Genomic DNA, 23,654 nt, shown 5'->3' with positions numbered 1-23,654 from the left:
TCCCACCACTGCCAGTTGCCCCAGCTGTGCGGTACGCTCGACCACTGAGCTACATCCCCTGCACGGTGTGGTAGCTTTAGCAGCTTTAGCTAACCAGATGGCTTCTGAGCTCCTGTGACAGCTAAAACACTTATCTGTCTGATGAAACCTTTGGGTTAAGGAGTTCAAACACAGCAAAACATACTGAATAATAAAAATGAAGATTTGAAGATGGAACTGAGCTATTTCAGCTGGATGCCCCTGTTAATGCTGGATGTTCTGTTCACCATCCACTTCTCCAAAGTCCCACAGTGGAGGCTTCAAATTCACATCTCTCACAGTGTTATCATGACAAGAGAAAGAATATTTGGACAGACTAAGGTGAGCAGAACACAGCTGATGAAGGGATTCTAACCCACGCGTGCAGAGCACAATGGATTAGCAGTCCATCGCCTTAACCACTCGGCCACCTCGTCATGTTTGTTGTCAAAAAGATGTGGTCTGAATGTTAGACTGATCAGTGGTTCTGCCTTGAGTGGCCTTTTGCACAGGAAGGTCAGAGAGTGTGCTGTGTCTTTTTAACACACAAACAAAGAAAGGCATACTTGTGGATTCACAAGATTATATCAGGATCTGACCTTTTCCTGTTCCATCAGTAACCATCAAAGGAGATGCTGATTCTGTGATGTCACAAAGGTTCTAATGACATCACAGAGATCAAAGGCTCCTCCCATTTTTTTTTTTGTGCCCCAGTGGCCTAATGGATAAGGCACTGGCCTCCTAAGCCAGGGATTGTGGTTTCGAGTCCCATCTGGGGTGGTTTACAGCAGAGTGGTGCAGCACAACTGCTGGAAGGTGTCTTTTGGGGACAAATGTATTTTATATTTTGTGCTCTCCATGTATGAGTCCTTTCTATCCACAACATCTAACATTAGGAGCAAGGCACTGCTGGGATTTGAACCCAGGATCTCATTATTTACACACAGCACATTCAGGACATTAATGTGACAGTTTATTTTCCTTTGTTATTTGTCACAGTGGACTTGGCTCATCATATTTTTCTGACTAACTGGTATTGGAGTTGTAAGCTCCTTATTTAATCTTAATGACCTGACAACAACTCTGAAAGAAGATACAACACATCCAGATAACCTTTGAATTAAACTTCAACAGGTTTGATTGATATATGGACCTGAAGTCAGACGTTTAGGATTACTCTACCTAGAATAGCAGGCTGCAACATGGACAGCTGAACACAGAAGACAATGAGATGTGAACCCACACACAGGATACAGTAGATTAGCAGTCCATCACCTTAAACACTCTGCCACCTCAGCATGCAGCGACCTGGACTGTGTGTGAATAGACGGATAGTTAACTGCTCACATTAATGTATCTATCAGCAATGAAGGAGAGAGTCGTCGGCCACCTCGTCATGTTTGTTGTCAATTTGTTGTCTGAATGTTAGACTGAGCAGCGGTTCTGCTTTGAGTGGCCTTTTGTTTTGATGAACGTCTACCACTGATCTACATCCTCTTTGGACCTTTACCTAACCACAGAGGTCGGTGAGCATCTATTTTGGGTGTTATTCTGAATCACTATCACACTGAATCAGATGGCAGAGGTTCCACTGAGATTTGAACTCAGATGACTGGATTCAAAGTCCACAGTGCTAACCATAAGATCAAAGAACACAGATGGGAAATGACCTTCTGACAGATTTAGAAACATTTGAAATGAATTGGCCAACACACATCACAGGAGTACATCCAGCAATGGGAAGGTTCAGGATCTCTGTCAGACACAAAGGGAGCAAATGTGACCAAAGAAGCCACGAAACACGTCAAGAGCTCACAAAGCTTTTTAACTGCATCAATAACACAGAGCTGACACTGTCCTATCAAACATTAACATAAATGTTGTAGTGTGTGAGATTTTTGATGACTGAAAAGTTCTCCCCCTCAGAACATTTTAAATGCATTTTAATTTTGTGTTTAGCAGAAGGAAATTTGGTGACCACTTTTCACAGGTGACAAAAATTGTTAAGAATCATAACAGTGAGGCATTTATGATTGCAACATGGCATGACATTCATCGAACTCCAATACAACTCCAATACCAGTTAGTCAGAAAAATATGATGAGCCAAGTCCACTGTGACAAATAACAAAGGATTTTCTTTAGCATGAAATAAACTGTCACATAAATGTCCTGAATGTGCTGTGTGTAAATAATGAGGTTCATCAAAACAAAATGCTGAGTCCTACATTAAAACAAACCACTTTACCATCAACCTCAGCTGTAGTATACACATTACACTTCCATCACCAGATCCTCTGTATATACATGTACTTCAGAGTGGTGCTGTGGCTTAGCTGGTCAAAGCGCCTGTCTTGTAAACAGGAGATCCTGGGTTCAAATCCCAGCAGTGCCTTGCACGTAATGTTAGATGTTATAGATATAACAGACATTGAAATGTTGCTACGCCATCCTTGGAAAATGGAAACAACCTGTACTTGTCCACGCTACACGTGTGAAAAAATGCAAATTTTGAGCCTCTGTGCCATCTAATCAGGCAGTCTTTGTGTGTGGACTCACTTTGATGGGCAAATATGTACCGACGAGGATGGGATTCAAATCCACGCGTGCAGAGCACAACGGATTAGCAGTCCATCGCCTTAACCACTCAGCCACCTCGTCTTGTTAATGTTTACCTGAACATGTGGTCTGAAGACGGTTTGGTCTTTAGCCTGAGCAGTGTTTCTGCTTTGAGTGGCCTTTTTTTTTGATGAACGTCTACTGATCTACATCTTCTTTGGACCTTTACCGAACCACAGAGGTTCTGATCTGCTGCAGCAGGTGAAAAGAGAAACCATCTGATTCAAACCTGCGCGGGGAAACCCCAATGGATTTCTAATCTATCACCTTAACCACTCGGCCACAACAACCATGCACAGCAATGCTCCTGTGACTCAGCATTTTCCAGCCTGGATAGTTTTCTACCCAAAGGACAGGGCACCTTCTTGTTGTGAGGAAGCACAGCTTTCAACCTTTGTGGAAGTGACACACAATTGTGAGGAGCACAAGCGTTCACTGACACAGACGTGGTTTTAGAAAAAAAGCTGCAGAGAAACTGGCAGCACTGATGCTGAGCTGCTTAAAGTGTCTGTCTTATAAAAAGGGACATCTTGCATTCAAACCCCAGACGTGCTTCACTCTCAGTTGAGTTTGCAGTGCATTTGCAGTGATATTTTTTTTTTACTGCATTTGCAGTGAACTTTTGCACTGCTTTTGCCATGGCAGACGATCTGTGATGTCAGATGATCTATGATGTCAGAAGGTCTGTGATGTCAGATGATCTATGATGTCAGAAGGTCTGTGATGTCAGATGATCTATGATGTCAGAAGGTCTGTGATGTCAGATGATCTATGATGTCAGAAGGTCTGTGATGTCAGATGATTAAAAAGACATTTTATACTGAATTGAACCTTTAATTCTTAATTCTTAATTCTGATTCATTTGACTTTGTCTGTTGTTTCTGCATTGTTGTTCAGTCAGATCAACAGCAGGCTGCCATCCACAGTTCATCACTTTTATTTTCATTCCTTCTTCAAATCTTTATTTTTATCATTTGATATGTTTTGCTGGGTTTCAACTTTTAGCTACAGAAAGAACAAGAGCAGTCGCACCGCTAATAAAAGCAGATTTAGATTATTTTATTTGTATGTCGGTCCCCACTTCAGTAACTCAAAGTGATGGTAGCCACTGGTGGAACACAATATTCATAAGAGCTTTAGATTTAAACACTTCAAGATTATACGGCAGAGTGCAAAGCTTGGCAGTGGTGGGATTCGAACCCACGCCTCTGAAGAGACTGGAGCCTAAATCCAGCGCCTTGGACCGCTCGGCCACACTACCACATGAGAATGGCAGAAAGATGTCCTTGAAACGTCCTGGACACGCAAACAATCAGCGTGCAGCATCCAACCTCACAAACTCTCAAGTCCAGCTTCTTTGTCTCTTGGTGTATAGTGATGGGATGGTTCTATATTCCCACAGAACATCCCTGGGAACCCGGACACACACCTTCTCCAAATCAAATCTTCCATGTGTTGACTAAAGTTCCAGTGGATAAGACAAAGCACTTCCCTGGGTGGGCTTGAACAACCATCCTTTCAGTGAACAGCTGCTTCAGTGAACACGCTGACCGATTGGCCCACAGAGACATGTTGTTGCAGCGTGCAACCACCCCAGATGGGAGTTGAACCCAATCGTGACTTGTGGGTTCAAGTCCCATCTGGGGTGGTTTGCAGCAGAGTGGTGTAGCGTGGTTATGGGCCCATAACCTAGAGGTTGATGAATAAAACCAATCCTCTGCTAAGCTAGCTGTTCGCGATCTATGGTTGGTTATATTTGAAAATGGTGTCATTACAACCGTAACAATGCTCCACCAATCAAATCAGATGTATTTGTATAGCACCAAATCACAACAATGTTACATCAATCATCTTTACATAAAGAGCAGGTCTAGACAAAACTCTAAAATTATTTAGAGACTCAACAGATCCCCCGATGAGCAAGCACTTGGTGCCAGTGGCAAGGAAAAATTTCCTTTAAGAGGAAGACACAGGCTCAGGGGGGGCGGCCATCTGCCTCGACCGGTTGGGTTGAGAGAGGGAGAGAGAGCTGACACTGTCCTACCAAAGCTAGCATTAACTTTTCTGTTTCCTCACCAGAGACTGGCAGCTGGACACACGTGTCAGGATGGCTCAGTGGTGTGAGGTGCCAGACTCTTTCCTGCACAAATGGGCCTTGAAATGGACATGAAAGACTCATGGTTTCATTATTTCATAGATCAGTGTCACCTATCACTGCTGTGGAGTCTATAATGTGAACCACTAAAGGGAAGGAGCTGCATCGCCTAAACAGGGACTTGAACCCTGGACCCTCAGATTAAAAGTCTGATGCTCTACCGACTGAGCTACTCAGGCTTCTGACTGTGTATGAAGCCCCGATGACAAGCGTGGAAGGAATGGAGAGAAAAATCAACAAGTATCTCCGGAAGTGGCTGGGGATTCCTCCAAGCTTCACCTCAGTAGGCCTGTACATCAGATCGGGACAACTTCAACTTCCTCTGACGTCCGTGGTCGAGGAATTTAAGATTGCCAAGTGCCGAGTCGTTATGACCTACAGAGACTCCCACGATGACCAAATCAAACATGCCGGGATCACCACGAGATCCGGCCGCAAGTGGGGAGCTGAGTCAGCGGTCGCACAAGCAGAGAGCATGCTGAAGATCCGTGACATCATCGGAGCACCGTGCATAGGAAGGCAGGGTCTTGGAGCAGCCCATTTCCAGCAGTGGAGCAAAGCAGGAACCAGGGACAGAAGAGCAATGATCCAGGAGGAGGTTAGAAGTCTGGAGGAGGAAGGGCGAAGGTCAAAGGCTGTGGCGCTATCTTCCCAAGGAGCCTGGACCAAGTGGGACCTCCCCAAGCGGAAGATTACTTGGGCAGACCTATGGAGGCTGGAACCATTTCGCATTTCCTTTTTACTGCGCTCAGTGTATGACACACTCCCAACCCCAGCAAACTTGCACAGGTGGGGACTGACTGACAGCCCACTGTGCAAGCTTTGTGGGGAGAAAGGAACCATGGCACACATCCTGTCTGGGTGTAAAACCGCACTTGCCCAAGGAAGGTACAGGTGGCGCCATGACAAGGTGCTCATGACACTTGCTGACACCCTTGAGCAGGAGAGGAAGAAGAAACGGCAGAAACATCTAAAGGCCACAGCAATCCAGTTTGTAAGGGAAGGGGGAAAGCCACCAACCACAGTTACAGCAAAACCCAGTCTACTGCAAAAGGCCCAATCCTGGGAAATGAAGGTCGACCTGGGGGGAAGGCTGAAGTTCCCGCAGTTTGTCCAGACATCCCTGAGGCCGGATGTGGTACTGTGGTCAGAAGAGGCGAAGAAGATCATCCTCATAGAACTTACTGTCCCATGGGAAGAGGGGTGTGAGCAGGCGTTTGAGAGAAAAAGTGCCAAGTATCAGGACCTTCTGCACCAGTGTAGGGAGAAGGGATGGCAGGCATGGCTGTTCCCTGTTGAGGTCGGCTGTCGAGGGTTTCCTGCCCAGTCGGTGTGGAGAATGTTCACAGCCATCGGACTGGGAGGGAGGGACAGAAAGGTTGCAGCTCGCAGGATGGGGGAGGCAGCGGAGAAAGCCTCGTGCTGGTTATGGAGTAGGAGGGAGGAGGTTAGCTGGAAGCCAGGAGGAGGAGATGGGCAGTGACTTGGCCACCACTGCCGGCCCGCCACAGGTAGGCTGTTGTGGTTAAGGGCCGAAACAGCCAGTGACCAGTGGATACCACCTGAAGACATCAAATCCTCCTGGCCAATGCTACATTCACTCAAGGTGAATGAAGGAGAAGCATCCCCGGATGTATATGTAATCTAAAACTGGTGCATAATTCAGATGAAATTAAATTAATTATTTCAGCTTGACTCGCCCAAACAGCCCTGTCCCAGCCAGGGGTTGCAATCGGTCAGCGTGTTCGGCTGTTTTCTGAAAGGATGGTGGTTCGAGCCCACCCAGGGATGATCTTTGTTTAATTCACTGGTATTATAGTTCACACATGGAAGACCAGAGGATTTTTAAGTTGATGCTCAGTTATCTCCATCTAGTGGACAGATGGTAGAAGTTGATTCCTGAAAAGAGGAAGTGACTTTTCCTCAGATCAAACTGTTGAAGGAGAACGAGCAGCTTCTTCCTCACTGACTCACTCAACCTCTGTCTCCTGGGTTTGGATTTAGGTCTGGGTCTGGGTCTGGGTCTAAGACCAGGTGGGCCTGCTCAGAGTCTCTGTGTTGGATGTGAGCTGCTGAAATCTCTGAACACCATGACACAGATAATATCAGTCTGATGTGTCATCTGTAATCCAGATGTTGTCAGCAACAAACAGATGTTCCTGACAGAAGCTGCTCTGATTCACTTCAAGCAGCACATGAGCCTCTTTCTCAGGAACACACAGAAAAAATAAGATTTTCTATTATTCTATATTCTATTAATATACGTGATGTCCTCGTGTATGAATGAATGTTTCACTGATGCAGATTTTACAGAACAACATCAACAACTAATAACTCCACAATGAGACTGTGTGACATCACTGGAGATCAAAGGCAGTTCCTGTCTTTCATTGATCTCCAACATGACACAGATGCATAAGTCATACTATCTCACGTTCGCATGAATCTTCAGCGTTGATTATGAAGCACAGGAAGTCTTTATCTTGTGCAACACCCTGATCTCTCAACTATCCACTCAGCTTGGAGCAATTTATCCTGTGTAGTCATCCTACCAAATTACCAAAGTGAACACAAGTGTAATGTGTATTCTGCAGCTGAGGTTGATGGTAAAGTGGTTTGTTTTAATGTAGGAGCAAAAGTTGAACAATATGGAGACTTTACTTGGGACAGTTGTCATTGGAAGCTTGTTCACTTTGTGAAGCTTTTAAATGCAGTTTATTTTACTGAGGACAAAGAAAAAGACCGATTCACTTGTAGGGCTCCTGGTAAAACAGGGACAGTCTGAGATTGCTCGGACATCCTGACTGCACAAAAGAGAGACATTTCAGGATTCCTGATCCAACAAATATTTGGCTCCTGGCCCAGTTTGGTTCTTTCTTCTGTCTGCAGAACTCAAAGGTATCTGGCAGGACCATGTTTGTCTTTGGAGCTTCATTAACAGAGTGCACTCTACTGTGGAGGTCATGAGAAAAAGTGGGAGGAGCCTTTGATCTCTTTGATGTCATTAGAACCTTTGTGACAGACCTTTGTGTTTTCTTCCTCTACGATACAGACACAAACTGTCAGTACTGATGCTGAGCTGCTTAAAGTGTCTGTCTTGTAAACAGGACATTCTGCATTCAAACCCCAGCAGAGCTTCGCTCTCAGTCAGAGTTGACCTCACCCGAAGTACCCCATAACTCTTGCCAAATGACTTTTTATGACCTGCTTGTTTTGACCTACATTTCCAATATTCTGCCTCCTCTTTCAACCACACCATGAAATATTGTGAGCTTGAAAGCTGCACGCTGACTGCTTGCAGTTCAGAGCAGCAGGTGAAAAGATAAACTGTTTCATGAAGCCTCCTCTCTGCTGGTTCAAGAGCACCTCTTTTGGGTGGAGTGTTAACCCAACCATTACACCCTGGAACCATGATGACCTCAAAAATCAATCACAGCTCACATTGGGCGAGGGGCGGGGTACACCCCTGATTCTCGCTTCGGGTGTGAGAGGGCCTGGGTTCAACTCCCAAATGAGCCCTTGGTATTATGTCGCCATTATCAGTTCCTGACCATCATGACTCTTCCCAAAGTTTGTCTCCTATGAAAAGTGGTCAATCACCAAATTTCCATCTGCGCAACACAGCAACAACCACTTTGTTTTGTCCGGAAACTGCAAGTAAAAGCTGTAATACAGGAAGTGATGAGCAGGAACTCCACTGAGAGTGAAGCACGTCTGGGGTTTGAATGCAGGATGTCCTGTTTATAAGACAGACACTTTAAGCAGCTCAGCATCAGTACTGCCAGTTTCTCTGCAGTTTCATCTGGAGAGTTGGACCTGGTAGACCTCCAAGCCTATCTGGGTCTGAAAAGAGACAACAAAACAAGCCTGAGATGCTGCAAATGTGATGCCTATGTTTGTACGGCCCACTCTGACCTGAGTGTCAAATGACACTCACGTGCATGAATTCACATACACACAAACACACCGGCGCCACCCGACAGCACGGTGTTTCCAGCATTTTGATGTTGGTTCATAAAGTACTTTGCAGTTTAAACATAACAGCTGAAAAACAGGACATTTCACTTCTAAATCCCTTCTGATAGCATTGACAATGAGGCACTGCTGGGATTTGAACCCAGGATCTCCTGATTACAAGACAGGCGCTTTGACCAGCTAAGCCACAGCACCACTCTCTTAGCTGTAGGATGTGATGATGGAATTGTAATGTGTATGCTACAGTTGGTTAAAATTATTTTAGAAGTGAGCTGAAAGAAAAGGAGCAATTCTGAAAACAAGTTCAGGAAGTTGTGCATTCACCACTCGAGAGTTTTGAAATGAAATGAAAATCTGATTTTATTCCCATTCATATTTATAACTGTAAACTACGATCTCTTAAAGTTAAATGTAAAATCAATTGAAGAGTACATCCAAACTTACACGTTGACTCAGGCAGTAATTTCTTCTCATGCTGTTTCTTCTTTGCTGCTGCAGCGGTGTTACATTTTTGGCGAAATGTGCTCATCCTCTCCAATTGGATGATAAAGGGGTGGAGTTTCTTTTTGTATTGTTTTAAAGTCAGCTCTGCCTGGATACAACAGTGGTCAGGGCTGTATGATGTATGTTTATACTGAAACACTGACAGCTCTCCTCCATCTCACTCTTTTACTTTCTCTGGGTTCCAGCCCTCGTTGGTGCAGCAGGCAGCACGTCAGTCTCATAATCTGAAGGGTTACCGCCAGTAAAGGGGCTAATGTTCATTGTATGCTGAAGATACCTCATCCTAAGTATCCCACAAAGTCATGACTCCTGCCAAATCATGAAATTTTCTCCTCCAAACCTTTGGACACAGCTTTGAGCTTTCTCACAGGTGTCATTATTTCAGTGAAGATGTATTTATGGATGTATTCCCCCTGAATCCTGCGATTCACAGCTTCCACCAAATGGAGCCAAATAAGACACAAAACTTATTGTGATGTGAGTCTGAAGAGCTGCTGCCTTTGATACATCACCTGATGATGTCACAGTACTCACAGAATGAAACTCTTCCTTTGAAGCTGCTTTGAAGAATTTCCAAAATCACATGTGATTCAGATGTAAACACAAAGGCTGCATCCACTGTCAGCATTCAGAACGGCTGAGAAGATTATTGATCATTCATTGACTGATTATTAATGATCAGCTCAGAAGCAAACAGTGTATCTGAAGCACAGGACAGAGTTCTGCTCTCCAAAAATCCCTCAATTACCGCTCCACAGCAGCCTGTGACGTGTCTCTCCTGACAATGTGCTTCATTATCAACAATGGAGATGCCGGGGATTGAACCCGGGGCCTCATACATGCAAAGCATGCGCTCTACCACTGAGCTACATCCCCTGCAGTTAGTTGTTTTCATGGGCCAAGTTTCACATGTTCCCAAGCATATTTGAGACTCTCCACAGCCTTAAAATATGACACAGCTGAGTGCTGTTGTTCGGACTCATCTAAAAGGATGAGAGCACTCACTGGTGATCAGTTACCATTTACCAGCTACCAGCAGTCATGGTCACATACTCTTCTCTCCTCCAAACCTTTGAGGTTTCCTGTCTCAATCTGATGTTCATTTGATTTAGGCTCCATGAGTGTGACTGAGTGTTTTTTTTTCCCATTTGTGTTTCCTTCCTCTACAATAGAGAGTGAGAACGTGTTGGAAAAACATGTGACATGCTTCTTATGTGAGGTGATGATCAGGGATCGCCTCTCTGTTCAGCTTCATTGGCTCGTACAGTCATTTCCCATATGATCTGTCAGTGAGGATTCCACAAAACTACCATTGCTGTTGCCAAGATACTGCAACTAACCTCACACAGCTCCATAGTGCAACAGATCACACCGCTAATGACTACAAGTCAACAGATGGGCTCGTCCGGGATTTGAACCCAGGACCTCTCGCACCCTAAGCGAGAATCATACCCCTAGACCAACGAGCCATGTGGTGTTTGTTTGGCAATCATCATGTTGCATAGCACATTTATCATACAGGAAGACTGTAATGTTTAAGGCGGAGTCAGAGACACATTAGAACATAACAAGAGTGCAGGGAGCTCAAGTCTGCTCCATTTAAGCTCAAATCTGTGAAATGCCATGCCATGCCAAATGACATGCCCACTCCAACTCCGCATGGCCAAATCCCCCTCCCCCTCCTGAAACATACACACAAACGGTAACTACACAGAAATAAACATCGGTTGTTGATATTGGCCGTTTTACTCATTGGACTGATGCTGATGTGTTACAGAATTGCCAGCATCAGCTGATACATTGTGCATACCAACATCAAACCTTTGAGAAAGTGACACACAACTATGAAGAGCACAAGTGTTCACCGACACAGACGTGGTTTCAGAGACAAACTGCAGAGAAACTGGCAGCACTGATGCTGAACACACATTTAGAACAAAAAACACACAAAAAAAGTCATCGTTAACAGCCTGTATGGAGTCTAAAGGAAAAGAGGAGAGAACATGTCACACGCTGTTATGACTCTTACCAAAGTTTGTCTTCCGTGAAAACCTGTCAGTCACCAAATTTCCTTCTGCTAAACACAGCACCAACCACTAAATTACTGTTCCTCTTATCCAGATACTGCAGGTAAAGGCTGTAATACAGGAAGTGATGGTTTGTTTCAGTGATGAGCAGGAACTCCACTGAGAGTGAAGCTCTGCTGGGTTTGAATGCAGGATGACCTTCCTCAAAGGTTTGAAGTGATGTGTGAGTCTGAAGAGCTGCTGCCTTTGATACATCACCTGATGATGTCACAGTACTCACAGAATGAAACTCCTCCTTTGAAGCTGCTTTGAAGAATTAATAAAGGACAAGGCCTCTGTCTTCAGATCAGAAGACTGAGGGTTCCAGTTCCTTCTTGGTTGGTCAGTGGTGTATTACAGGTGAAGGGACTTAACAACTTGAAATTTCCTGCATTTTTTTTCACTCTCTTTTCGGCTTTAAGCAGCAATGCCTGGTATAAAAGGCATTCATGTGGGAGACCTAGAATCCATGATGTGTTACACCAATAGATAGACTGTAACTGCACGCTAGTGGTCAATTAGAATAATGAACGTGGGTAGAAGATAATATAATACATAATTAAAAAACAAAACTCTGTCTTCTGCTCTATAAGACATTACTGGGACAAGATTCCATCGCCTTTGAAATGATTCAGTTGCCTTTGAAGTGACTGTGATGTCATTGGCTCCCCATAATTCCATGTAAATACCAGCTGGCAGACAGAGTGAAACACACTGACAAACACAAACATCATGCCAAAGAGGATGAAGATCCCACGAGTTCACAACAAGTGAACTAAACATAGACATCCTGTCTAGACAAAGTTGTTTTGGTCAGCTTTTGACCGCCCACACTTTTAAAAGACCAAAATTCCAAAAAAAACAAAAAAACAGATGAGCTCTGGTTCTGACTTTGTTTTGATGAACCTCATTATTTACACACAGCACATTCAGGACATTAATGTGACAGTTTATCATATGCTAAAGAAACTTTGGTAAGAGTCATGTTTTCAAACACCACGCCTCCAGAGGAGACTGCGACCTGAACACAGTGCCTTGGACCGCTCGGCCATCCTGACTGTTTTTGTCAACCAGTGGAGCCGCCTAACCCTAACCCTGGTGGTCATTGGATAGACTGCAGGTGGAAGTCTCAGTACTTTTTAACCTGCTCATAACCAGGCAGTGTTCTGCTGGGTAAGTTTGGGTCTAAAAAAAAGAAACTACTTATCACCCAACGTGGGGCTCGAACCCACGACTTCCCCTTCTCAAGATACCAGCTCAAGTTGTTATCTTGTTGAAGCACCTATGAAGCACCTATGGTACGAACTCCGGGTTATGGGCCCAGCACGCTTCCGCTGCGCCACTCTGCTCACAGCTAGGTGAGCTGCAGCGTATAAACTCGAATCCCATCTCTGTGGAATCTGTGTCGGAATGCCATTCCTTCCTTTCTTCAATCACCAGGACAGCAGATATTATCAGTGATATGGGGGGTGGGGGATAAGGAAGTAGTTTGAAAGTCACAAATGTTACCTTAACTTGAGCACTAACTTGACTGTTGAATTCAGTAAGTGCTCATTGTTGGGGCAGTGCTGACTGACAAAGACAACAACATCTTCTTAGAATACAATACTGATCATTTCAACTATGAAACACAGACGACTTCCTTTTGTACAAGTGCTTCTCTTTGCGGTTGTCCTGGATGGTATTAAAACCAGTTTTGATAGATTTCTTCAGATGAGCTGAGTGAGTGAATTTTTCGTCAACATTTCCCGAACTGAAGCACTGACTTGTGTTCTGAGAGCAGTAAGTGCTATTAGTTGGGATAGTGTTGGTGATTTCAGAAGTCAATGACAAGTTTTATCAGTTTTTAGGGTGTGGGGGTTAAGAACATCTGAATTAGTTAGCACATGCTAAGTTATCTTAATGGGTAGGCTGCTGGCTTAGCATGTATTTGTATCAATCAGCTTCTCAGATGTTCTGAATGGTGACAGTGGGGCAGCCTTTGTGTTTACATCTGAATCACATGTGATTTTGGAAATTCTTCAAAGCAGCTTCAAAGGAGGAATTTCATCCTGTGAGTATTGTGACATCATCAGTCCAGGGTGATTTCTATGTGTCTGTTCTCATCCATTTGAAGCGAATGTGAGATAGTGTGACGTATGCATCTGTGTCATGTTAGAGATCAATGAAAGACAGGAAATGCCTTTGATCTCCAGTGACGTCACACAGTCTCGTTGTGGAGTTATTAGTTGTTGATGTTGTTCTGTAAAAATGTGCATCAGTGAAACATTCATTCATACACGAGGACATCACGTATATTGTTGGAATAGAAAATTTTATTTTCTCTGTGTGTGCTCCTGAGAAAGAGGCTCAAATCCAAACCCAGGAGAGAGAAGTTGAGTGAGTCAGTGAGGAAGAAGCTGCTCGTTCTCCTTTGACTGAATTTTAAATGCCATAAATATCCTGCTGTAAAAGGCTCGTTGGTCAAGGAGTATGATTCTCGCTTGGGGTGCGAGAGGTCCCGGACGAGCCCGTTGTCATGTTGCATAGCACATTTATCATACAGTAAGACAGCAAAGTTTAAGGTGGAGTCAGAGACATATTAGAACATAACAAAAGTGCAGGAGAAGGGAGGGAGTTGATATGTGTGACATGTATAAGTGTCTATCTACAACATCTTACATTATGAACAAGGCACTGCTGGGATTTGAACCCAGGATCTCCTGTTTACGAGACAGGCGCTTTGACCAGCTAAGCCACAGCACCACTCTGAAGGAGTGCATTCTCTGCATTCTCCCCTTGATGCGTGGGTTTGAATCCCACTTCTGACAGAAGCTGCTTTTCTTTCACCTCTACTGCTGTAAGGTGTAGTTTGTATTTTCCATGTGCAAACATTAGGAAACATCTAACATTAGGAGCAAGGCAACAACAAAACTGGAACTATTTGGACTGAACTGGATTTGAAACCTTCACTGTTGGACTTTGGAGAAGTGAGTGGTGAACATCCAGCATGAATTTAGACCACCATATGGTGGTAGTGTGGCCAAGCGGTCCAAGACGCTGGATTAAGACTCCAGGCTCTTCGGAGGCGTGGGTTCAAATCCCACCACTGCCAGTTTGTTTCTTGTCAATGAAAACCAATCCACTAAGTCAGGCACTTTTCATCTCCCTGTGAACAAAAGTTACAGTGACAGACGATACCAACACCAGCTGGGCTGAAATGAGAAACATCACAGTCAGCCTTTTCAGACCCAGGTAGGTTTGGAGTTCTACCAGGTCCAATTCTCTCCAGATGTCCCCAAACACACACTTCCCCTCCAGGTTTGTCATCTCCAGTATAATTCCCTCGATGGACTCTGGGAAAAAGAGTTAGAAGCTGTGCTGGGAGCGTTGCTGTGCGTGGTTGTTGTGGCCGAGTGGTTAAGGCGATGGACTAGAAATCCATTGGGGTTTCCCCGCGCAGGTTCAAATCCTGCAAACAACGGTTGGTTGCTTTCATGGACCAAGTTTCACATGTTCCCAAGCATATTTGAGAATCTCTGTAATCTGCACAGCCTTAAAATATGACACAGCTGAGTGTCATCTAAAAGGATGAGAGCTCTCACTGATGATCAGTTACCATTATCAGGGCAGGCAGAGGGACACACCTTTAGTTCCACTTCCAGGTCATGGAAGCAATAATGAGAAGTCATTTCAGCTGTGTGCTTACCAACAGTGCAGAGAACAGATGATCTGACCCAGACGTGATTTGAACACACAACCTTCTGATCTGGAGTCAGACGCGCTACCATTGCGCCACAGAGTCTTCCTGTGTGCTGGCTACTGATCTAAAGATAAACAAGGCTCATCAGTTAATCAGTAGCCTGCAGGGCGGGGAAGTTGTCAGCGTCTCCACACCACTTTGGTGGTGTAAACTGATGTGAAAGCGCACATCGCTCTGCAGCTCTCAACAGCGGGTGCTGCTGTGAGCCCCGTCCCAAAGCCCTCACCTATTCAATCTATTTATGAAACATTTCAGAAGCCAAGCAGTCCAAGGTGCTGCATTCATTCTGCGGTCTCTTCAAAGGGTGGGTTTGAATCCCATCGCTACTAATTACCTCTATTCCTCTGAATGTAACCTGTTTACAACATCAGTTGAGTGTGATGACTGAGCTGTTAGTGAAACACATCACGGGCTCTAGGTCTTCCACGTGAATGCCTTTTATAGCAGGCATTGCTTCTTAATGCTGAAATGAGAGATAAAAAGCTATGTCGGAAGTTTCAAGGTGCTAACATTTACAAACAGTTTGTACTAACAGTTAATTGAGGCTAAAGACCAGACCGTGTTCAGACCACATCTTCAGCTGCTTGCAAACATGACGAGGTGGCCGAGTGGTGAAGGAGATGGACTGCTAATCCATTGTGCTCTGCACGCGTGGGTTCGAATCCCATCCTCGTCGGTGTCGCTTTAGTCTGTTGGCAGAATTATCCAAAATGTCTGACTTTAGGTCCATCGTGAATGATCTCTAAATGTGTTTGAAACCTGTTGAAGGTTAATTCAAAGGTTATCTGGATATACTGCATCTGCTTTCAAAAACATTGTCAGATCTTTCAGTTTTTTCTACACAAGACTCTTTGGAGATACGGCAACAAGAGAAGGCCAAAATAAGGAGCTTACAACTCCAATACCAGTTAGTCAGCAAAATATGATGAGCCAAGTCCACTGTGACAAATAACAAAGGAAAATAAACTGTCACATTAATGTCCTGAATGTGCTGTGTGTAAATAATGAGGTTCATCAAAACAAAACACCACACAAGTCAGAACCAGAGGTGGATGATGGAAACCATCCTCTGCTAAGGGGCGCCTCCGAAGAGACTGGAGCCTTAATCCAGCACCTTGGACCGCTCGGCCACACTACCACTGGGTGGATGGCTAAATTCATGCTGACAAGAGAAAGAGGGGTGACAAAATCTTTATAGTTTGTACTGTGTTTGGAGGAAGAAAATTTCATGATTTGGCAGGAGTCATGACTTTGTGGGATACTTAGGATGAGGTATCATCAGCATACAATGAACATTAGTCCCTTTACTGGCGGTAACCCTAACCCTTCAGATTATGAGACTGACGTGCTGCCTGCTGCACCAACAAGGCCTGGAACCCAGAGTAAGTAAAAGAGGGAGATGGAGGAGAGCTGTCAGGGTTTCAGTATAAACATACATCATACAGCCCTGACCACTGTTGTATCCAGGCAGAGCTGGCTTTAAAACAATACAAAAAGAAACTCCACCCCTTTATCATCCAACCCAACTGTAGCATGCACATTACAATTCCATCATCACATCCTACAGCTAAGAGTGTGGTGCTGTGGCTTAGCTGGTCAAAGCGCCTGTCTTGTAAACAGGAGATCCTGGGTTCAAATCCCAGCAGTGCCTCATTCTTAATGTTAAGTATTGTTTAAAAAAGGAGTGTGAGCAAAGTCCAAGTGAAGCTCCTGCTGACTATCAGAAGGGATTTAGAAGTGAAATGTCCTCTTTTTCAGCTGTTATGTTTAAACTGCAAAGTACTTTATGAACTGTTAGAAAGGTTTCTGAGGAGCTCAGTCATCTGGGAGAGACTCTGAGTAGAAAAGCTGCTCCTTTCTGATGCAGGCTGGGGGGCTCACAGTGGGCGGAGTCTGCAAACTGACGTGAAAGTGCACATCGTTCTGCAGCTCTCAATAGCAGATGATGCAGTGAGCCCCAGGAACCATCCAAGGAGATGCTGATTCTGTGATGTCACAAAGGTTCTAATGACATCAAAGAGATCAAAGACTCCTCCCACTTTTTTGTCATGACCTCCACAGTAGAGTGCACTCTGTTAATGAAGCTCAAAAGACAATCATGGTCCTGCCAGATACCTTTGAGTTCTGCAGACAGAAGCAACAACAAAACTGGAACGATATGAACTGAACTGGATTTGAAGCCTTCACTGTCGGTGGTGAACATACAGCATAAATTTAGACACCTATCCAGTGGTAGTGTGGCCGAGCGGTCCATGGCGCTGGATTAAGGCTCCAGTCAATGAAAACTAATCAGCTAATTCGGGCATTTTTTGTCTCCCTGTGAACAAAAGGTCCAATTCTCTCTAGATATCTCACACAGCTCCGTAGTGTAACAGTTAGCACCCTTATTGATTGAAAGGCAACAAATGGGCTCGTCCGGGATTTGAACCCGGGACCTCTCGCACCCTAAGCGAGAATCATACCCCTAGACCAACGAGCCTGACTGCAAAGTTCATGACAAAAAAGTGGGAGGAGTCTTTCATCTCTTTGATGTCATTAGAGCCTTTGTGACATCACAGAATCAGCATCTCCTTTGATGGTTACTGATGGAACATTTGTGGCGTTTTTGTTTTTTTTTTCCTTTTTTTTTCATTATTTACACACAGCATATTCATGTGACAGTTAATGTGACAGTTTATTATATGCTAAAGAAACTTTGGTAAGAGTCATGATGGTCAGCCACGTATGTTGGGGGTATTTTCAGATCCAAAATACATCCCTGTACATCAGAGTGGTGCTGCTACGGAGTGTTGCATCAGTGGCCACCATCACTTCAAGTAACCCAAATGGGAAAGATCCTTATCGACAGCATTGTTGTGCTTTGCTACATCTGAGCTAAAGATACAAATAAAATAATCTAAACCGGCTTTTATTTTGAAATGATTTTTGGCGATTTTTTTGGAGGATGTGTCGCGTCTCTAGCAGCCTGGCTAGCTCAGTCGGTAGAGCATGAGACTCTTAATCTCAGGGTCGTGGGTTCAAGCCCCACGTTGAGAGATAAGCAGTTTTTTTTTTTTTTAGACCGAAAGTTACATTTCCAATATTCTGCCTCGTCTTTCAACCACAACCACATGAAATATTGACCTGAGCAACAAGGAAGTGCTGGGAGTTGAATTTTTATTGTATTATTTGAATTTGAACATGTGAATAACATGCACCCAGCGGTAGACGTGGCTAGGTCTAGTGGCTAGGATTCGACGCTCTCACCGCCGCGGCCAGGGTTTGATTCCCGGTCAGGGAAAATATTTTTAACAGATATTGATAACAGTATTGGGGAAACATTTCATATCGTTGCATCAGTAGTTTGAAGGTTTGAAGTCTTCTGTGTGACAGGCAGAGATACTGTCCACTATATTAACGAGGAGCAGGAAAGAGAAACATCATGTGGTGTGTGACTTCACTTCCTCTGTGGATAAACAAGGAGAATAAAGTTGTTTCCTAACAGCTTCTATCCAGAGACCTTTAGTGTGTGAGGTGAACAGGACAATTTTTACATATGTTGGATGTTGGCAATTGGTTCCTTTGCATCGGTTGGGAATTGAACCCAGGCCTCCCATTTGGCAGGTGTGTGTTATTTGGTGTGAACATATTTTCGAAGGACTGAGTAGCAATATTTCGACATGTCAAAGGAATTTTGGTCTTTTAAGAATAGACCAAAACAACTTTGTCCTCAAAAAACACACCTTGCTGCAGTAGAGGTGAAATGAAAGTGGTTTCTGTCAGAAGTGGGATTTGAACCCACGCCTCCAGGAGAGACTGGTATTTTGGTCGACTTTTGACCGCCCACACTTTTAAAAGACTAAAATTCCTTTCTCTTCTGCATGAACACATGCTCATGCCTGCATGGTTCCATGGTGTAATGGTTAGCACTCTGGACTCTGAATCCAGCGATCCGAGTTCAAGTCTCGGTGGAACCTGATTCTGACAATAAAACACTGAGAGTCCTGTCAAAATATTGCCACTCTGTCCTTTGAAAATGGAAACAACCTCCTTTTGTCCACTCTACACGTATGAATGCATGCAAAGTGTCTGATGAAGCCTCCTCTCTGCTTTATCTTCAGCAAGAAAATGTAAAATAAAATTAATTTTAGAAGTGAGCTGAAAGAAAAGGAGCATTTCTGAAAACAAGTTCAGGAAGTTGTGCATTCACCACTCGAGAGTTTTGAAATGAAATGAAAATCTGATTTTATCCCCATTTATATTTATAACTGTAAACTACGATCTCTTAAAGTTAAATGTAAAATCAATTGAAGAGTACATCCAAACTTATACGTTGACTTAGGTAGTAATTTCTTCTCATGCTGTTTCTCCTTTGCTGCTGCAGCTGTTACATTTACAGTGAAACGTGCTCATCCTCTCCTCTCCGAGAAAGTTGGAAATGTAGGTCAAGAAGCTGCATCACCTGAACAGGGACTTGAACCCTGGACCCTCAGATTAAAAGTCTGATGCTCTACCGACTGAGCTACTCAGGCTTCTGACAGGTGCATAATTCAGATGAAATTAAATTAATTATTTCAGCTTGACTCAAACAAACAGCCCTGTCCCAGCCAGGGGTTGCAATCGGTCAGCGTGTTCGGCTGTTTTCTGAACTACTCCCCAGAGTACCCTCTGCCCCTCTCTGGGGAACCAGAAGAGCCAACCCAGCTTCCCCCAAAGACCGGGTCCAAAGGAGGTCTACAGAGCTCCAAGCAAGAATCCAGGACCCCTTAAATAAATAAATAAAGAACCTGATCCAGTCTGTTCAATTAAAAATAACAGAATATTTGCTTTTTGACTCTTTTGGTTTTGTTTCTCAGCTGGTTCCTCAGACGTTGACTTAAACCTCCATGTGACTCTTCTGTGGTGCACTTCCTGACGGTGATTGCTTCAGCTCAAAGAAAAAAGAGTTCAAACCTAAAAGGAACTGGACTCACTTTACATGTGAATAATGCTGGTCTGGTAGAACTGGCTAGAACTTGAACAGGTTTCTTTGAATGTGCTCCAAGTGATTGTAAATGAATGACAAACTGAATGACAAAAGTGGTGTGCCAGGTCATTAATGCCGCACATCTTTCTCCCCTCATGTATCGTTGGCCCTTCTGCACTAAAGATGTTCTATCTTTGGTCAACGTTGCTGGTCTGTGTCACAGGACATCCTGCAGTCAAACCCCACCAGTGCTTCGCTCTCAGTGGAGTTCCTGCACATCAATTAAACAAACTGAGGAAAAACATCAATTCCTGTATTAAAAACTTTACCTGCAGCATCTGGAGAAGAGAAACTGTATTTCAGTGGTTGGTGCTGTGTTTAGCAGAAAGACGTGGTGATTGACCTCCTTTTACAGAAGACAGACCTCAGTAAGAACCCTGGCAGTCAGGGACTTGTGATTGTGACCTCTCGCACCCTCAGCAAGAATCATCCGAGACCAACGAGCCATTAGCAGCAAGACTTTAATGGCATTCAAAATGTTACACACCGCGTTTATGAGATGCTTTGAGTTCAACATGTTTCCATTTATCATACACTAAGACAGTAATGTTTACGGTGGCGTCATAAACATATTAGAACATTTTTAACAAACATGTTTGTTTGTCCAACTGTTTGTCTGGATCATTTTGTTTGTTTATTTTTTTTGTCTGTATCTGTCTGTGTTGCAATGGACAACAGATACACCCTTGACCCCCAGAATCCTCCCTGCAAAGAGGGGGCGCGTGGCTGTTGGAATGAAGTTTGACCACATTCTCACTGAAGCCAGGGTGAGTAATTATATCATACTTTACCTGAGTATACATGTGGGTGACAGGGAAAATGGCTTTGAATACAGGTCATTGATTAAACTTATCATGCACCTGAAGTCTCAGTCGGTACCCTCACAGATGCATCTACTGGCACCGGATGTGCAATCAAAAGTCAGAGCTAAACTATTCTTTCCACTGACAGCGTTCTAATTCAGTATGTGAGCCTTTGATGGAAATTCAGTCCATAAAAATGGTTGTGCAGCCTGAGTTCAATTCCCAGTCAGGGAAAATGCCTTTCTTTACTGACCCCATGACATAAATATGTTATCATGCACCTGCAGGGTATTCCAGGTAGGAGGTTCAATAAACTCTGAGTCATACAAAAGGCCTGTGATTTTGGCCATTTCCATGCAATGGTGGTATAGTGAACTTCCAAGCAGTTGACCCGGGTTCGATTCCCGGCCATTGCAGTTTAACTGTGTGTCTACAATTTAACTTTATGTTTTACGTTTGTTTTCCTTCCTGAGATCCCAAAATCCTGTAGATCTCAGGCCGATGGTGCCAAAGTCCTCCAGCTACGGACCTGTAACCCGTCCTCACCACAGCTGTACATCTGTTACACCCTGTAGTTGTCTCGGGGAAAGGGAAGCTTATTGTCATATCGTGATGGGATGGCTCCATACTCCAGAACATCCCTGTGAACCCGGTCATACACCTTCTCCAGATCAAATCTTCCATGTGTCGACTAAAGTTCCAGTGGATAAGACAAAGCACGTCCCTGGGTGGGCTCAAACCACCATCCTTTCAGTGAACAGCTGAACACATTGATAATTGTGTCACAGAGACAAGTGAGGGACAAATTATGTGATAATTCTGTTTAAACTGCTCTAATTTGTTGCCAGGTTGGGCTTCTTTTGACGAAATTGGGTTTCGCAAGATGGAAATTGGGCTGCTTTGGAATACATATGGGGCTTTTTGTTTAAATATTGTGAGCAATGTTACAGAACAAACTGTCCCCTGATGGTCAAAGCACATGGTCCAAATAAAGAAATATCTGATTGATATGAGATCCAGCCAATGATGTTAGTGATCAGAGACAGCTGGACATGGCAGGTTTCAATCTTGGTGAAGTCCCTTTGAGGAACAGAGGGAACATCATGCTGTTGTTGATGAATAGTCCTGATTGGTGGTTTTTCTGTAATTTCTTGTGGTTGTCCTGCAGATTTGGTTCTCTGACTGAACTATAAATGTTGTAGTGTATGATCTATGCTCTGTGTGAGATCTTTGATGACCTGAAAGTTCTCCCCCTCAGAAAAAGTGTGTAGTTGGAGCTAATGGCTCGTTGTTCTAGGGGTATGGTTCTCGCTGAGAATGCAAGAGATCGCAGGTTCAAATCCCCGATGAGGCCTTTGTGTTATGTCGCCAATATCATGACTCTTACCAAAGTTTATCTCCTGTACAAAGCGGTCAACCGAATTTCCATCTGCTGAACTCAGGTAAAAGTTGTAATACAGGAATGATTATTTGTGGGTGTTTTTGAATTTTTGGACGTCAGATCTTTGTAGTCCATAAAGAAAGGATGAGCTAGCATTAACTTTTCTGTTTCGCCATCAGAGACTGGCTGCTGGGCACATATCAGGATGGCCGAGTGGTCTAAGGCGCCAGACTTAAGTTACGCTACTTCCTGTGAAGCAGGGAATTCTGGTCTCTGAATAGAGGCGTGGGTTTGAACCCCACTCCTGACAACTTTTTGTGGATGAAAAATCTGCATAAAATGGGAATATGATTGCTTGACAATCAAGGGTTAGGAGTTAGGGTTGTGTGTCCAGGACGTTTCAAGGACATCTTTCTGCCATTCTCTGCTCAAAACATTTCGATGCAATTTTCAGGGGTCAGAAACATGTGGCATTATTGCAGGCAAGCTAGGGATGACATGTGGTAGTGTGGCCGAGCGGTCGAAGGTGCTGGATTTAGGCTCCAGTCTCTTCAGAGGCGTGGGTTCGAATCCCACCACTGCCAAGCTTTGCACTCTGAGCTGACACTGTCCTATCAAAGCTAGCATTAACTTTTCTGCCAGAGACTGGCAGCTGGACACGTGTCAGGATGGCTCAGTGGTCTGAGGTAACAGACTCAAGAAAGACTCAGCAGAAAGTTTCAATTCCAACCACATCTCACATCACAAGTCTGTGCTTCAGTTCAGGAAATGTTGATGGCAAATTTGTGAATTTAGCTGATCTCAAGAAACAAATAAAATATTTTGTCAAAATTGCAAACAGGACAACCCCAAAGAGAAACACTCATGCAGAAAAGAATCAATAGTGTCTCTGACTGGTGTGATCTGAGTTAGGATGACATGGAGGAAGATGATCCCACAGTGCTGGAGGTCCTTCATGCCCCCAGCACATCCACACTGGCGTCCAGCCCTCTGCCTTCTACTTCCTCTTCTGTAGCTGCAGTTGATACTCAGGCTGAAGATGAAGAAATGGTAAATATCATTGTGTCCTTTTGAGAACGCAGGAATATAAACATGAGTCTAACTCTTGACTAGGCTTCTTCAAGTCCTTCTTGAATGATCTCGGAATTTGTTTGTTTGTATAATGAGCATATGCCTGCAGGGTTCCATGGTGTAATGGTGTAATGGTTAGCACTCTGGACTCTGAATCCAGCGATCTGAGTTCAAATCTGAATCTTACCAGTGAAACACTAAAACTCCTGTTTGTCCACTCTACAGCTTCCATGCGATCTAATCAGGCAGTCGTTGTGCCGCGTTCAGGTTGCAGTCTCCGCTGGTGTTGTGGGTTCAAATCCCACTTCTGACAGGA

At 44.1% G+C, this 23,654-nt stretch overlaps 18 non-coding genes across 18 annotated transcripts; 9 read left to right on the top strand and 9 right to left on the bottom strand.

Moving 5' to 3' along the window:
* The first annotated feature begins 725 nt into the window (after positions 1–725).
* trnar-ccu (transfer RNA arginine (anticodon CCU)) lies at positions 726–798 on the top strand. Its single transcript has one exon. It is a non-coding gene; the product is annotated as a tRNA-Arg (tRNA).
* Positions 799–2,338: 1,540 nt separating this feature from the next.
* trnat-ugu (transfer RNA threonine (anticodon UGU)) lies at positions 2,339–2,412 on the top strand. The gene has a single exon. It is a non-coding gene; the product is annotated as a tRNA-Thr (tRNA).
* A 1,403-nt stretch (positions 2,413–3,815) lies between these two features.
* trnal-uag (transfer RNA leucine (anticodon UAG)) lies at positions 3,816–3,897 on the bottom strand. Its single transcript has one exon. It is a non-coding gene; the product is annotated as a tRNA-Leu (tRNA).
* A 1,000-nt stretch (positions 3,898–4,897) lies between these two features.
* On the bottom strand, positions 4,898–4,970 carry trnak-uuu (transfer RNA lysine (anticodon UUU)). Its single transcript has one exon. It is a non-coding gene; the product is annotated as a tRNA-Lys (tRNA).
* Positions 4,971–8,887: 3,917 nt separating this feature from the next.
* trnat-ugu (transfer RNA threonine (anticodon UGU)) lies at positions 8,888–8,961 on the bottom strand. The gene has a single exon. It is a non-coding gene; the product is annotated as a tRNA-Thr (tRNA).
* Positions 8,962–10,074: 1,113 nt separating this feature from the next.
* On the bottom strand, positions 10,075–10,146 carry trnaa-ugc (transfer RNA alanine (anticodon UGC)). The gene has a single exon. It is a non-coding gene; the product is annotated as a tRNA-Ala (tRNA).
* A 521-nt stretch (positions 10,147–10,667) lies between these two features.
* trnap-agg (transfer RNA proline (anticodon AGG)) lies at positions 10,668–10,739 on the bottom strand. Its single transcript has one exon. It is a non-coding gene; the product is annotated as a tRNA-Pro (tRNA).
* A 3,268-nt stretch (positions 10,740–14,007) lies between these two features.
* On the bottom strand, positions 14,008–14,081 carry trnat-cgu (transfer RNA threonine (anticodon CGU)). The gene has a single exon. It is a non-coding gene; the product is annotated as a tRNA-Thr (tRNA).
* Positions 14,082–14,348: 267 nt separating this feature from the next.
* On the top strand, positions 14,349–14,430 carry trnal-aag (transfer RNA leucine (anticodon AAG)). The gene has a single exon. It is a non-coding gene; the product is annotated as a tRNA-Leu (tRNA).
* Positions 14,431–14,717: 287 nt separating this feature from the next.
* Positions 14,718–14,799, top strand: trnas-aga (transfer RNA serine (anticodon AGA)). Its single transcript has one exon. It is a non-coding gene; the product is annotated as a tRNA-Ser (tRNA).
* A 249-nt stretch (positions 14,800–15,048) lies between these two features.
* On the bottom strand, positions 15,049–15,120 carry trnaw-cca (transfer RNA tryptophan (anticodon CCA)). Its single transcript has one exon. It is a non-coding gene; the product is annotated as a tRNA-Trp (tRNA).
* A 552-nt stretch (positions 15,121–15,672) lies between these two features.
* On the top strand, positions 15,673–15,754 carry trnas-gcu (transfer RNA serine (anticodon GCU)). Its single transcript has one exon. It is a non-coding gene; the product is annotated as a tRNA-Ser (tRNA).
* A 901-nt stretch (positions 15,755–16,655) lies between these two features.
* trnat-ugu (transfer RNA threonine (anticodon UGU)) lies at positions 16,656–16,729 on the top strand. Its single transcript has one exon. It is a non-coding gene; the product is annotated as a tRNA-Thr (tRNA).
* Positions 16,730–17,485: 756 nt separating this feature from the next.
* On the bottom strand, positions 17,486–17,557 carry trnap-agg (transfer RNA proline (anticodon AGG)). The gene has a single exon. It is a non-coding gene; the product is annotated as a tRNA-Pro (tRNA).
* Positions 17,558–18,041: 484 nt separating this feature from the next.
* On the top strand, positions 18,042–18,114 carry trnak-cuu (transfer RNA lysine (anticodon CUU)). The gene has a single exon. It is a non-coding gene; the product is annotated as a tRNA-Lys (tRNA).
* Positions 18,115–18,962: 848 nt separating this feature from the next.
* trnaq-cug (transfer RNA glutamine (anticodon CUG)) lies at positions 18,963–19,034 on the top strand. Its single transcript has one exon. It is a non-coding gene; the product is annotated as a tRNA-Gln (tRNA).
* Positions 19,035–19,516: 482 nt separating this feature from the next.
* On the bottom strand, positions 19,517–19,589 carry trnak-uuu (transfer RNA lysine (anticodon UUU)). Its single transcript has one exon. It is a non-coding gene; the product is annotated as a tRNA-Lys (tRNA).
* Positions 19,590–22,769: 3,180 nt separating this feature from the next.
* Positions 22,770–22,851, top strand: trnal-uag (transfer RNA leucine (anticodon UAG)). The gene has a single exon. It is a non-coding gene; the product is annotated as a tRNA-Leu (tRNA).
* Positions 22,852–23,654: the final 803 nt, after the last annotated feature.

Source organism: Echeneis naucrates, chromosome 2, assembly GCF_900963305.1.
Source record: "Echeneis naucrates chromosome 2, fEcheNa1.1, whole genome shotgun sequence".
NCBI classification, from domain to species: domain Eukaryota; kingdom Metazoa; phylum Chordata; class Actinopteri; order Carangiformes; family Echeneidae; genus Echeneis; species Echeneis naucrates.
This window is presented reverse-complemented; position numbering and strand designations above follow the sequence as displayed.